Source organism: Lepidochelys kempii, chromosome 9 (genome assembly GCF_965140285.1).
Source record: "Lepidochelys kempii isolate rLepKem1 chromosome 9, rLepKem1.hap1, whole genome shotgun sequence".
NCBI lineage: Eukaryota > Metazoa > Chordata > Testudines > Cheloniidae > Lepidochelys > Lepidochelys kempii.
The window spans coordinates 79,717,492-79,729,491 of NC_136388.1; the positions used below are offsets into that span (position 1 = coordinate 79,717,492).

Consider the following 12,000-nt stretch of genomic DNA (forward strand, 5'->3'; position numbering starts at 1 on the left):
TTCTCAGAGTCTTGAGTTAAATGAGGAAGTGGCTGTTTCTAAAGGTTGCATAACTTACAAAAGGACTGGCCTAAATCAACATTTTGAACTGTCCTCTACCTAGGTGGTGGTTCATGTTTGTATCTTTTTAACTGCTGGTTGTTAGGTGTGCAGTATCCCAAGCTCTTTTTAGAAAGGTTTTGGCCCATTAAACTCTTTCTTGGGTTTGAAAAAGCTTGGTTGGTTGATTTTTGGTTTTAGTTCAATTTTCACAGATTTTTGCAATCCCTAGATTTAGCCAGAAGTAGCAAAATAGTACAGACCAGACCGTTCTAGTGCAATTTCAAACCACACAGTTCAGGAAATGTCGATGTTCAAATCAAAATGATACAAGAACATCTTCACTTCCTGTACTGATCTCTCTTGAGATCTCCCATCATGAATGTACCTTGCATTAGCAGTGCCAGCATTTATTCAGTCAGAGGGTTTAGATCAAGTTAATGTCTTGTTTGTTTTTTGTTTTTTTTTCTCCACATTTTATTTTCTTGAGACTGTGGTTAGAAAGCTTGAGCCAAAAAACCTAAGTTTAAAAATGGAAACAGAAAATGCTGACAGCTTTTTTGTTGGTGATGACGTCTTGGAAACGTGTGAACTTGTGCAAGCTTCTTGGCACCAGCATATACTGGATGTGGGGAGGGTGGGTAGCAAGGGAGGAACATGAGCTGAAGTAATTGAATTCTGGGATTGTAGAATCAGTACCAAGTTTGTCATGCCTTTTGTTACTTCGCATGTAAAAATGTGTTCTTGGGAGGAAAAAAGAATTGCAGCAGAGTTGGTCTGGTGTGGGACCAACCTGGGATTAGAACTTGTGTGTTGAGATGTTTTGCACGTGATTAGGGAAAATTTATTTTATTATGGAAACCGCAAAAATGAAGCGAGTCTTATCAGCTTCCAGCAGATGCAGGACATTAGCATTCTGCTTTTAAGTAATGAGGGTTAACGTGGAGTATTTGTTTCTGTAGGTGGTGGTGTAAGTGACAAACTAGCACATTGTAATGATATTGCAAAACTGCACTGGAGGGTTGTCCAGAAGGCAATGCATTGTCAAGTGATGATAATTCTGAAGTGTTGAAAGCTTGCAGGGGGCTGTTGCATCCTCCTGTCTTTGCAGTTCCACTCAAGGACTCCGTTTCTGGAGTCCCTTTTGGGGTAAGATCCTGACCTTTTGTTTAACCCACTTCCCTTCTCCTATTCCCCCCCACCCACCAAAAAAAAAAAAAAGAGTAAGTATGTTAAGAAGGAAGTCTGTCTGTTTGACCTCTGAAAGAGCTCCATCGCAGAAAGATCAATGGCCTCCAGGACAGGAATGGGAAGGGGCCACAAAGACATGAAGATGAAGTATGTGGGACAAATGACAATGGGGAGTGAGCTCAAAGGTACAACGAAAGAGAATGAGAGGGGGGACAGTGAGCAGGTGATCCTACACAAGTACTCTGAAAAGGTGTGCAAAGGAGCTAGCCTGTTTAAGGACTGTGTAAGTGGTGCACGGGATCAGGTCCAAGAGGTTTATTATAGCTGAACTGCTTGGTAATAGGGACCATAATATAATTTAATTTAATATACCTGTGGTGGGGAAAACACCACAGCGGCCCAACACTGTAGCATTTAATTTCAAAAAGGGGAACTGCACAAAAATGAGGAGGTTAGTTAAACAGAAATTAAAAGGTACAGTGCCAAAGTGAAATCTCTGCAAGCTGCATGGAAACTTTAAAGACACCATAATAGAGGCTCAACTTATATGTATACCCCAAATTAAAAAAAGAGAGAACCGCAAAAGAGCCACTGTGGCTAAACAACAAAGTAAAAAGCAGTGAGAGACAAAATAGCATCCTTTAAAAAGTGGAAGTAAAGGGAAATCATGCCTCACCAATCTACTAGAATTCTTTAAGGGGGTCAACAAGCATGTGGCAAGGGGATATAGTGTACTTAGATTTTTCAGAAAGCCTTTCACAAGGTCCCTCCCCAAAGGCTCTTAAGCAAAGTAAGCTGTCATGGGATAAGAGGGAGGGGCCTCTCATGGATTGGTAACTGGTTAAAAGATAGGAAACAAAGGATAGGAATAAATGGTCAGTTTTCAGAAAGGAGAGAGGTAAATAGTGGTGTCCCCAGGGATCTGTACTGGGACCAGTCTTAGTCAACATATTCATAAATGATCTGGAAAAAGGGGTAAACTGAGGAGGCAAAATTTTCAGATGATACAAAACTACTCAAAATAGTGAAGTCCCAGGCAGACTGCGAAGAGCTACAAAAGAATCTCACAAAACTGGGTGACTGGACAACAAACCGGCAGATGAAATTCAATGTTGATAAATGCAAAGTAATGTACATTGGAAAACATAATCCCAGCTATACATATAAAATGATGAGGTCTAAATTAGCTGTTACCACTCAGGAAAGATCTTCGAGTCATCCTCTGAAAACATCCACTCAGTGTGCAGCAGCAATCAAAAAAACCAGAATGTTGGGAATCATTAAGAAAGGGAAGGATGAATGCATTCGATGAAGTAAGCTGTAGTTCACGAAAGCTTATGCTCAAATAAATTGGTTAGTCTCTAAGGTGCCACAAGTACTCCTTTTTGCGACTACAGACTAACACGGCTGCTACTCTGAAACCTGTCATTAAGAAAGGGATCGATCATAAGACAGAAAATGTCATATTGCCTCTATTTAAATCCATGGTATGCCCACATCTTGAATACAGCGTGCAGATGTGGTTGACCCATCTCAAAAAAGATCTGTTGGAATTGGAAAAGGTTCAGAAAGGGACAACAAAAATGATTAGGGGTATGGAATGGCTTCTGTATGAGGAAAGCTTAATAAGAGTGGGACTTTTCAGCTTGGAAAAGAGATGAGGAAGGGGGGATATGAGAGAGGTCTATTAAAATCATGACTGGTGTGGAGAAAGTACATAAGGAAGTGGTGTTTACTCCTCATAACACATGAACTTTGAGGTCACCAAATGAAATTAATAGGCAGCAGGTTTAAAACAAACAAAAGGAACTATTTCTTCACACAATGCACAGTCAACCTGTGAAACTCCTTGCCAGAGGATGTTGTGAAGGCCAAGACTATAACAGGGTTCAAAAAAGAACTACATAAATTCACGGAGGATAGGTCCATCAATGGCTATTAGCCAGATTGGGCAGGGATGGCATCCCTAGCCTGTTTGTTTGTCAGAAGCTGGAAATGGGCGACAGGGAATGGATCACTTGATGATTATCTGTTCTGTTCATTCCCTCTGGGGCACCTGGCATTGGCCACTGTTGGAAGACAGGATACCGAGATAGATGGACCTTTGGTCTGATCCAGTATGGCCATTCTTATGTTCTTAACAACTGGAATTGGTGGACAGAGAGCACCGGAACAGAAGGCCCTCTCATGCAAGGGACGATAGGACCTAGTGTGGCAGCCTTGGAGAATAGGCAGATGTGATGCCATACAGTTAGTGGTACAGCAAGCTTCCCCAGATTTCAGTTCCCATTTTGCCTGGAATGGCTGTGACCCAAAGGTGAAAGACTCCATCTGGTAGGTTACGAGGGGCCGTTGCCCTACCCTCTCCTTGTTTACAGTCTCCTTAACCATCCATGTCCCTTCACTTGTTTTTATTTGGATTTTCTTAAAAGTCAAGATCTCTGTATTAAATTGAGGGACACTGCAGGAGAAAGGGGAGAAATGAAATGCTGGCACAGCTAGTTACATGGGTATTTCCTTCTATTTTGACACCCATCTTATTAATGTGGTTTATTTCCTAGTAACAAGGAGCGACAACATTGACACACTGAATTTGGTACAATGTGATGACAGACAAATAACTGCTGTCTTGTTAACGTAGCTGCCACTCTACCCAGCACACACAGCATTAGAGCTGTTGGGTACCTGGACTTTCTGTTCAATTAAAAATGTTCAGATTTGAAAGTTTTATCTTTGTTCTATATCTGAATGTGGGGAGAGTGAAATTTGTCTGTGAAGTGGAATTTTCAGTTGATCAGAACATTCTGTTGAGAGAAAATCAAAACCTCTTTCTTCAAAAAATAAAATTTCAAAATGAAACGTCGTTTTGAAAAGAACAATTGAAATGTTCTGTTCCAATAATAGACTTCATTCTGAAGCTCTAGCAAGGTGTTCCTTTTCAATTTGGGTGTATCTTTTCTCTCTTTCCTCCCCCCTCCCCCCTTGGTGATTGCTATCTTGATGTGAAAGCTTCTGTAGGAGACATGCACCAACCCCTTTTTCACTGTCCTCACATTATTTGGATTCCTCTTTGTTCACATCACAGCATGCCAGGATGGGAAAGTTGGGCACCAGTTCTTTGCGTGTGATGGCTGCATTATTTTAAGGTAACCATGTCCAATACTTGCCTCTGTGGTTTGCGCTCTTGGGAGGTCAACCAGTGTACCCTGTATCACACTGCAGTGAACCACAATTACAACTTGTTTTTAATTCACTTTCAGATTTACTTTCTTGGCTCTTTCTAGCAGAGAGATGAGGTTGAGGTCCTTATCGGCCATAGTTTCTGCAATGCTGTGTCTGCATCTGCATACTAGAATGTCCTCAACTGTGAGTGACGCTTATCCCTGCAAGTCTTGTTAGTATGGCTTGCTGGTGGCATTGATAGTCCTTCACTACAGGTTTTGATCCCAAGCAGCATTCTCAGCGCTCTGTATCTTCCTGCTGAAGTCCAAAATATGGTGAGGTAGCTGCTTTCCTTACCTAATAGCACTTGCCAATATCAGTCTTTGGCAAATACTGAGGCTGTTTTGAGCTTTACAATGTCAAGTAACACTTCAGTTGTAAGCATTTTGTAGTGAGCTGCTCTTAGTGCTTTGTTTAAACTATTTGGATGTCTACAAATGTGCAGCTTGCAGGGCTTCACAATGGCTGTCATGCTGTTTATCTAACTTGGGGGCTTTATGACTTTTAAGTTTGTTTTGTTGCTTCTATTCTTTTTTCTTTTTATGTTAAACTGTACTCTGTGAGGCCGATAGTGGCTGAATTGTTTTATTTGTTTCTGGGTGTGACATGCCTTGATGACATCCCAGTCCTTCAAAACCAGCTTGATAATCTTTTGGCATCTTTGCTGCAGGGTTGCCATGGTTCATTGTCTGCTCTGGGTATGTTTTTGCTTGTGTCTGTTGTATGAATTGTTTGTCCCAGGTTTCAGACTTCAATTGTTCTAGCTCAAAGCAGTGGTTTCTGTGTTTGTGCTACCAGAAATTTCTGCCTGATCACTTTTCCTGGGTATTCTGCATGTAATTTTCACTGTCCTAGTGTATTATGATCACGCCTTGCCTAATTTTAATTTGGCTTCACTTGGTTGCAATTTCACTTTCTTCTCTTGCATAATACCAATCTTCTTAGCCTAGCACATTCACTGATGCCTCCACATCTATTTGACATTCAGTTTTCTGCATGTGTGCTGCTGTCTTTTCTTTGCATCTGCTGCTAGTTTGAGCTTCACAAACCATTTAATTTTGCTCTTTCGCAATATATTACTGTCATGTGCAGACTCCCCTCCTCTGAGTCACTGCTTGCTTCCTTGATCTGGTACACTTCTTTTTGTTTTTTTCTGCAAGCCTTGGCATAATTTCTTATTCCGTAATTTTGGCAAGACCCCAGATACTTGGCATTTTCCATTAACATGTTTTTCTCGACAGTACCCCCAGGTCTGTCTTAGCATTTTTTCTCTCTTCTGCTTTGTGATTTGTGCATTTGCTTTTGCACAAATGTTGGTGTATTTTTCCTTGTAGTTTTTATTCTTTTCCTTGGCTACTTGGTAAACTAATCTGTCTGTCCCACTTATGCTCTGCATTTGGATGTGAGCTTGAACACTGGCTTTGTACATGTCCCTCACTCTTGGTAGAGTTAGTGTGGGCTTTCTGAGCATTCTCTTTCAAGCTCCTTTGTCTTTTCTCCCATTACTAATATATTAGTAATTATCTCTTTAAGATTTGATAATCCTATGAGTCAGATTGCCAAGCTGTGAAAATGACTATTGATCTGTTTGTTCAGATTCATGATTACACTGGTTGAAGAGAGATCTTCAATATCATTTGGAGCACTTCTAGTATTTTACATGGGTCTGCTGCTGACATGTCCAGAAGTATTTGGCGCATGTGGCGGCCTTTGCCTGCCACAGTTAATAGTGAGGCTGTTCTTATTTTGTTTTCCTTTTTATCCAGTTTGTTGCAATTTTGTAGTTTTCCCTTGTGATCTAAAGGATCTAGACCAGTGCTTCTCAAGCTATCTGAGGTGGGCTCTGGCAATTTTTTTTCCCCAATGTGCACGCAGACCAGCAGCCGATGGCTCGTGGACCGGCACCGGTCCACGGACCACCACTTTGAGTAGCACTGATCTAAAGAATGGACAATTGCGAAACACCATTGTCTGTCTTCTCTATCTGCTCATGGACAGCAATCTGGTTTGCTGCCATGATTATCCTTTTCTCTTTGAGTTTTTCTTTTTGATATACTTAGTTTCTGAATGAATGAACCTGGAGGGGCCAATTCTCTTCTGACACCATGTTCAGTGTTCATACCTACAAAGAGAGCAAGCCAAGACAGGTGAAACATTCAGGCTATGTTCCTTCCTCCACATGTACAGTCTTCTCTCATTAAGCACTCCTTAAAGTAGTTCTGTAGGTTCCCAGACATTGCCCTATACGTAAACTTAGCTATCTTACTAGTAGCTTCCCAATAGGGAGCGATCTCTCATAACAGGCTACTATGAGATAAAATAATTAAGGGGAGATGGCGTCTCTTCACCTTTCCTTCCTTCGTTTTGAACATTTCATGCTAGTGTCCCTTCTGCCCAGCTCTGGAAGCTGTTCAGATTGAAAGTAGAGATGCCAGGACACTTCTCAAAATGTCAGAGATGCCCAGACCTGGGAATCCATTCCCTATCCCTATAAAACAGGTTCTTCTATCCCAGGTTGTGATCTACAGCAGGATGCATTGGGAGAATAGCATCATCAGTTTGTTTAAAGAAGCTCCAGATGTGTTACTGGAGCTTGACTCAGATAATGAACAACGCAAAACTCATGTCAGTCTCCTGGAGGTTCTCCGCCAGGAAAGCCACTGCTGCGTGAAGCAGCCCAAAGGGCCTAGAAACCATGGCCAGAATCAAGCTGATTTGCATTAGGTTTTTATTTCACTAACTGGAATGAAGGCCATGGTTTTATGATTTTCTGTGTCACTGTTTGCTGACTGTGATAGTTGAGTGTTATGGCCAGTGCCATCAGTTTCTTGATGTAACAGCCAAAATCTAGACTAAAACTGGCAGTTTCGTGGCTGCTCTTTAGCCTGTTCTAGAAGTCAGCTGTGACGGGAGGCAGTAGGGAGGTTTAGTGTGAATGTTTGCTGTATAACTTGCCCTTTCTTCTGCGTGCAGATTGTTTGACAACAGCTTGCTACCAACCTTCTCCTGATTTGTCACCCCCCTTTTGTTGGCCTGTGTGAAACAAATAGGAGGGTTTCAGCCCCATTCCAGAGCCAAAGTGGTGCTTGCATCACAGAAACAATTGGTACAATGGACACTTATCGAGCTCTCTGACTCAGCTGCGAGGATAAGGATTGTAGGGGCCTGGGGACTGAACTTCCCTGTGTTCCTTAAGGATAATGGTGACTGAGGTACAGCGTTGGTCCCTGGCTGTACTTACTCTGGGGGACATGGAGAACGTCAGTCTCTGGTACTTTGAGCCCCAAATTCAAGTTTTAAAATTATAGTAAATGGGAGGCTGGGGGAGAAATCCCAGCCACAGCAGTGATATTGGTCACTTCTCCTGGACTGTGATTTTATATCTTTGGCACTTGGTCTGTGGTATCTGAATGACTGCTCACAGCCTTCTAGATCGAGGGAAGATGATTCCCTTTGGGGGAAGGACCATGAGATCATATGGCTGTATGCTACTCAGCACTGGCACTGAGAAGAGCACTGCCATCAGATGGTTGCCTCCTGTGTGCCCCCTCCAAGCCTCAGGGCATCTGTGTAAGCATCCCCTGCCTCAGTTTCTCCTGTCAAGGGTCTTCTTCAATAACTCATAAACCCTTTTGTCCATTGACAGCCCTTTTCAGGTTCTGGTTTATTCCTCCTCCTCTGTAACTTGGAGAATTAGCTGATCCTAGTTCAGGCGTGCCTCCTTAGTAACTTGACTGATAAATTCCAAGGCCAGCAAGGACCATGTGGTCATGTTGTCTGGCCTTCTGCATAATACAGGCAACAGAACTCCCCCAAAATAATTCATTTTGAACTAGACTATATCTTTTAAAGTCAAGATTAGATTTGTTTTAAATGCCAGTGATTGAGAATCCACCATGACCCTTGGAAAATTGTCCCAATGGTTAATTACCCTCACTGTTCAAAAATTTACCTTTTTTCCAGTCTGACTGTTTAGCTTCAATTTCCAGCCATTAGGTCTTGTTGTACCTTTGTCTGCTAATTGAAGAGCCCATCATCAAATATATTGATCAAGTAATCCCTTAACTTTTTCTTTGTTATGCTAAATAGATTGAACTCCGTGACTCTCTCACTATAGGCCATGTTTCCTAAAACTTTAATCATTCTTGTGGCTCTTCTCTGAACTCCTTTTAATTTATCAACATCCTTCTTGAAGTGTGGACACCAAAAGTGGGCACAGGGTTCCAGCAACAGTTGCCCCGGTACCAAATAGAGGTAAATTAACCTTTCTTCTAGCTGAGATTCCCCTGCTTCTGCATCCAAGGATCACATTAGGGTTTTTTTGGCACAGAGTCACAATGGGGGAGCTCTGGTTCATCTGATTTTTATTTTTCCCCCCACCACAGCCCCCAAATCTTTTTCAGAATCTCTGCTTCCCAGGATCTAGCCTTCCATCTCATGAGCCTGGCCACCATCTTTGTTCCTAGACTATGCATTTGTTTAGTCACATTAAAGCCCATATTTGCTTGCTTGCTTGCCCCCAGTTTACTAAACAATCCTGATGGCTGTGCATTAGTGACCTGTCATCTTACTTATTTACCTCTCCCCAAATTTTTGTATCGTCTGCAAACTTTATCAGTGATTTTGTTTCCTTACAGGTCATTGATTAAAAAGCTAAATAGCACAGGGCCAAGAACCGATCTCTGGAAAACCACATTGGAAACAAACCTGCTTGATAATGAGTCCCTGTTTACAGTTACATTTTGAGACTTATCTGTTAGCCAGTTTTTAACCCATTTAATGTGTGCCATGTTAATTTTATATTGTTCTAAATAGGTTTTGTTTAACAAAATGCTATGTGGTATCAAGTCAAATGCCTTGAAGATGTCTACTATATTAAGCCAACATTATTACATTTAAGAACCAAACTTGTAATCTCATTTAAAAAAAAAAAAAGCTATCAAGTTAGTTTGGCAGGATCTATTTCCCATAAACCCATATTGATTTGCATTAATTATGTTGTCATTCTTTACTTCTTTATTAACCAAGTGCCATATCAGTTGCTCCATTATGTTGGCTGGGATTGATGTCAGGCCAAGAGGCCTATGATTACCCGGTTTACCCTTTATAAAAATTTGGCACAACACTTGCTTTCTCCTGGTCTTTTGGAACTTTCCCAGTGCCCCAAAGCTTATTGAAAATCAATATTAATGATCCAGCAAGCTCCTCAACCAGCCAAAGTCCACACGTTGAACAATGAGGAGAAAACAAAATCAAACAGCTGTTCATTCACCAGCCATTTTGTGCACTGAACGAGGCAGGGGTCCTGTGGGGAAAAAAAAGTGATCCTATAATTCAATACTGTACCTTAATGCATATACATATAGACTGGGCCAAAATCAATTTATCTTAATTCTGGCACTTCCTAACTATTGAGTGCTTCTCTTTGCAACCATAATGTGCTTTTAACAGAACTTGAGTGTGATAGATGATCTAAAAATACGGCCTTTGAGAGAAGAATGCAAAACATGAAAAGAAGGCAAAAATGTCCAGTTAAAAAGATAATCAAAGGAAACAATTACTTGGCCAATCAAATGAATGGCAAGCAAAGCAGACTCAAAGTAAAGGTAATATGTAATGGAAAAAGAGGGAAAAAAACCTTAGGCCTTTTTCCTAACTTCATCCTTCATTAGGATCCGTCCTGTCTGTAGAACCATCACTCCAACACTTTCAGTAAGAACATACTTGTGGTTTTTGTGAAAAAAAGGAAGGAAAAGAGCAGCAGCAACTCTGTATGCTAGCTGAGTGAGCGAGTGCTGAAAGGAAGTATGGCTGACTTGGCATCTGATGATAGGAGAGGAGGTCCAGGGTAAGAGAAGTAGCTGCGGTTCTGTGAAGAATGGAAAAGTTAGTGTGGCTAGTGGTGTTTGTGAATTCCTTCACCTTCTGCAGTGGTGAGTAAATGAAAACATTTTCCATATTAGAGACAGTTAATCTAAGTTCACATAGGTATGGACCTGATAAAAGAATTAAACCTTTAAAAGGCTGTGAAAACCAGTATCTCTTCTGTTCTACCAGCTTGGTTTTCAGTCACTTCAAATTCAAACCATGTGGAAAGTAGCAGCTTGTTATCCCTGGAGTGAAAATGCAGCTTGTATATTTCCAGTTCAGCTATTTGCATCACATACAACAAGGAGAATGTAAGAAACAGCCCAGTATTGAGCAATTTGTCAGATTTAATGTACTCAGACTAAGAATAAAATAAGACTGTCCAGGGTACTGGGAGAGTTTATTCTCTGGCATTTTAGCTTCTTCAGAATTCATGTTGTGGTTGGAATATGTTCATTCTTTTTGAACTTAGCTTTTCAGAATCCTACTAGTGCAGGGTTGGGCAAACTTTTTGGCCTGCGGGCCATGTCGGAGAATAGAAATTGAGTGGCGAGCCATGAATGCTCACAAAATTGGGGTTGGGGTGCAGGCTCTGGGGTGAAGCTGGGGATGAGGATTTTGGGGTGTAAGAGGGTGCTCTGGGCTGGGACCGAGGGGTTTGGAGGGCGGGAGGGGGATCAGGGTTGGGGCAGGGGTGCAGGAAGGGGTGCAGGTTCTGGCTGGGGGGGTGGGCTCTGGAGTGGGGCTGGGGATGAGAGGTTTGGGGTGAAGGAGGGTGCTCTGGGCTGGGATCAAGGGGTTTGGAGAGCAGGAGGGGGATCAGGGCTGGGGCAGGGGGTTGGGGCACAGGGAGAGGCTATGGGGTGCAGGCTCCAAGCGGCACTTACCTCAAGCGTGGTACAGCCCCTGACCCAGCACCCCGGCCGGAGCAGGGCTGAGCCATGTGGTGCAGCCCCACCCCAGTGCCCCGTGTGGAGTGGGGCTAAGCCGCTGGTGCAGCATGCAGGCTGGCTTAAAACAGCTCGCGGGCCATAGTTTGCCCACTCCTGTACTAGTGGGTGTCGTAATTACAGTGCTAGCTATGGCTCTACACACAACTCTCCTCCAAACAGATTCTGACCTCCATAAGTGTAAATAAAATATCTTACAGTTGTGTAATTGAGATCAGAATCTGAGCTGTCATTTTACATCGTGCTGCAGTTTCAAATGAAATGTGCTTGCACTTTATCAGTAAATCTGCACTGAATGACAATGAACTTGGAAAACAGGATAAAGGGAAAATGTTGAAAACTGCTTTGAAAGGTGAGTGTGGAAACCCAGTTTTAGGAAAGGATGTCAAGTAAGGCACCAGTCCTGGTTTCTGATGCAAAAGGAAAAGTTTAGATGTATGTGAGCTCCTATTTCAGTTGCTTACTTGCAGTTCCGTTTTAAACGGAGTTAAAAGTAACAGGAGGCTTTCAGAAAAGGGGTTCAGGGGGATGAAAAGTAAAAGCTGGACTTTGAGGAAAATTCTGAAGTCATTTGCTAATGAGATGCAGCAGCTCAGACCATTCGAGGCTGAAATTTGGACGGCGATCTGATATACTGGAAGAGTGAGCCTAGCTTCACAGAACTTGGAGATAAGAAATGTGGCTCCAAATGCAAACTTGCCCATAGCTCCGATCCAGTGATCTGGTTGAG

General features: G+C 42.2%; 1 protein-coding gene across 1 annotated transcript in view; it reads left to right on the top strand.

The window, feature by feature from the left end:
• The window catches only part of LOC140917693 (heat shock factor protein 3), a 50,566-nt gene that overhangs the window by 29,723 nt on the left and 8,843 nt on the right, over window positions 1-12,000 (top strand). The window lies entirely within an intron of this gene.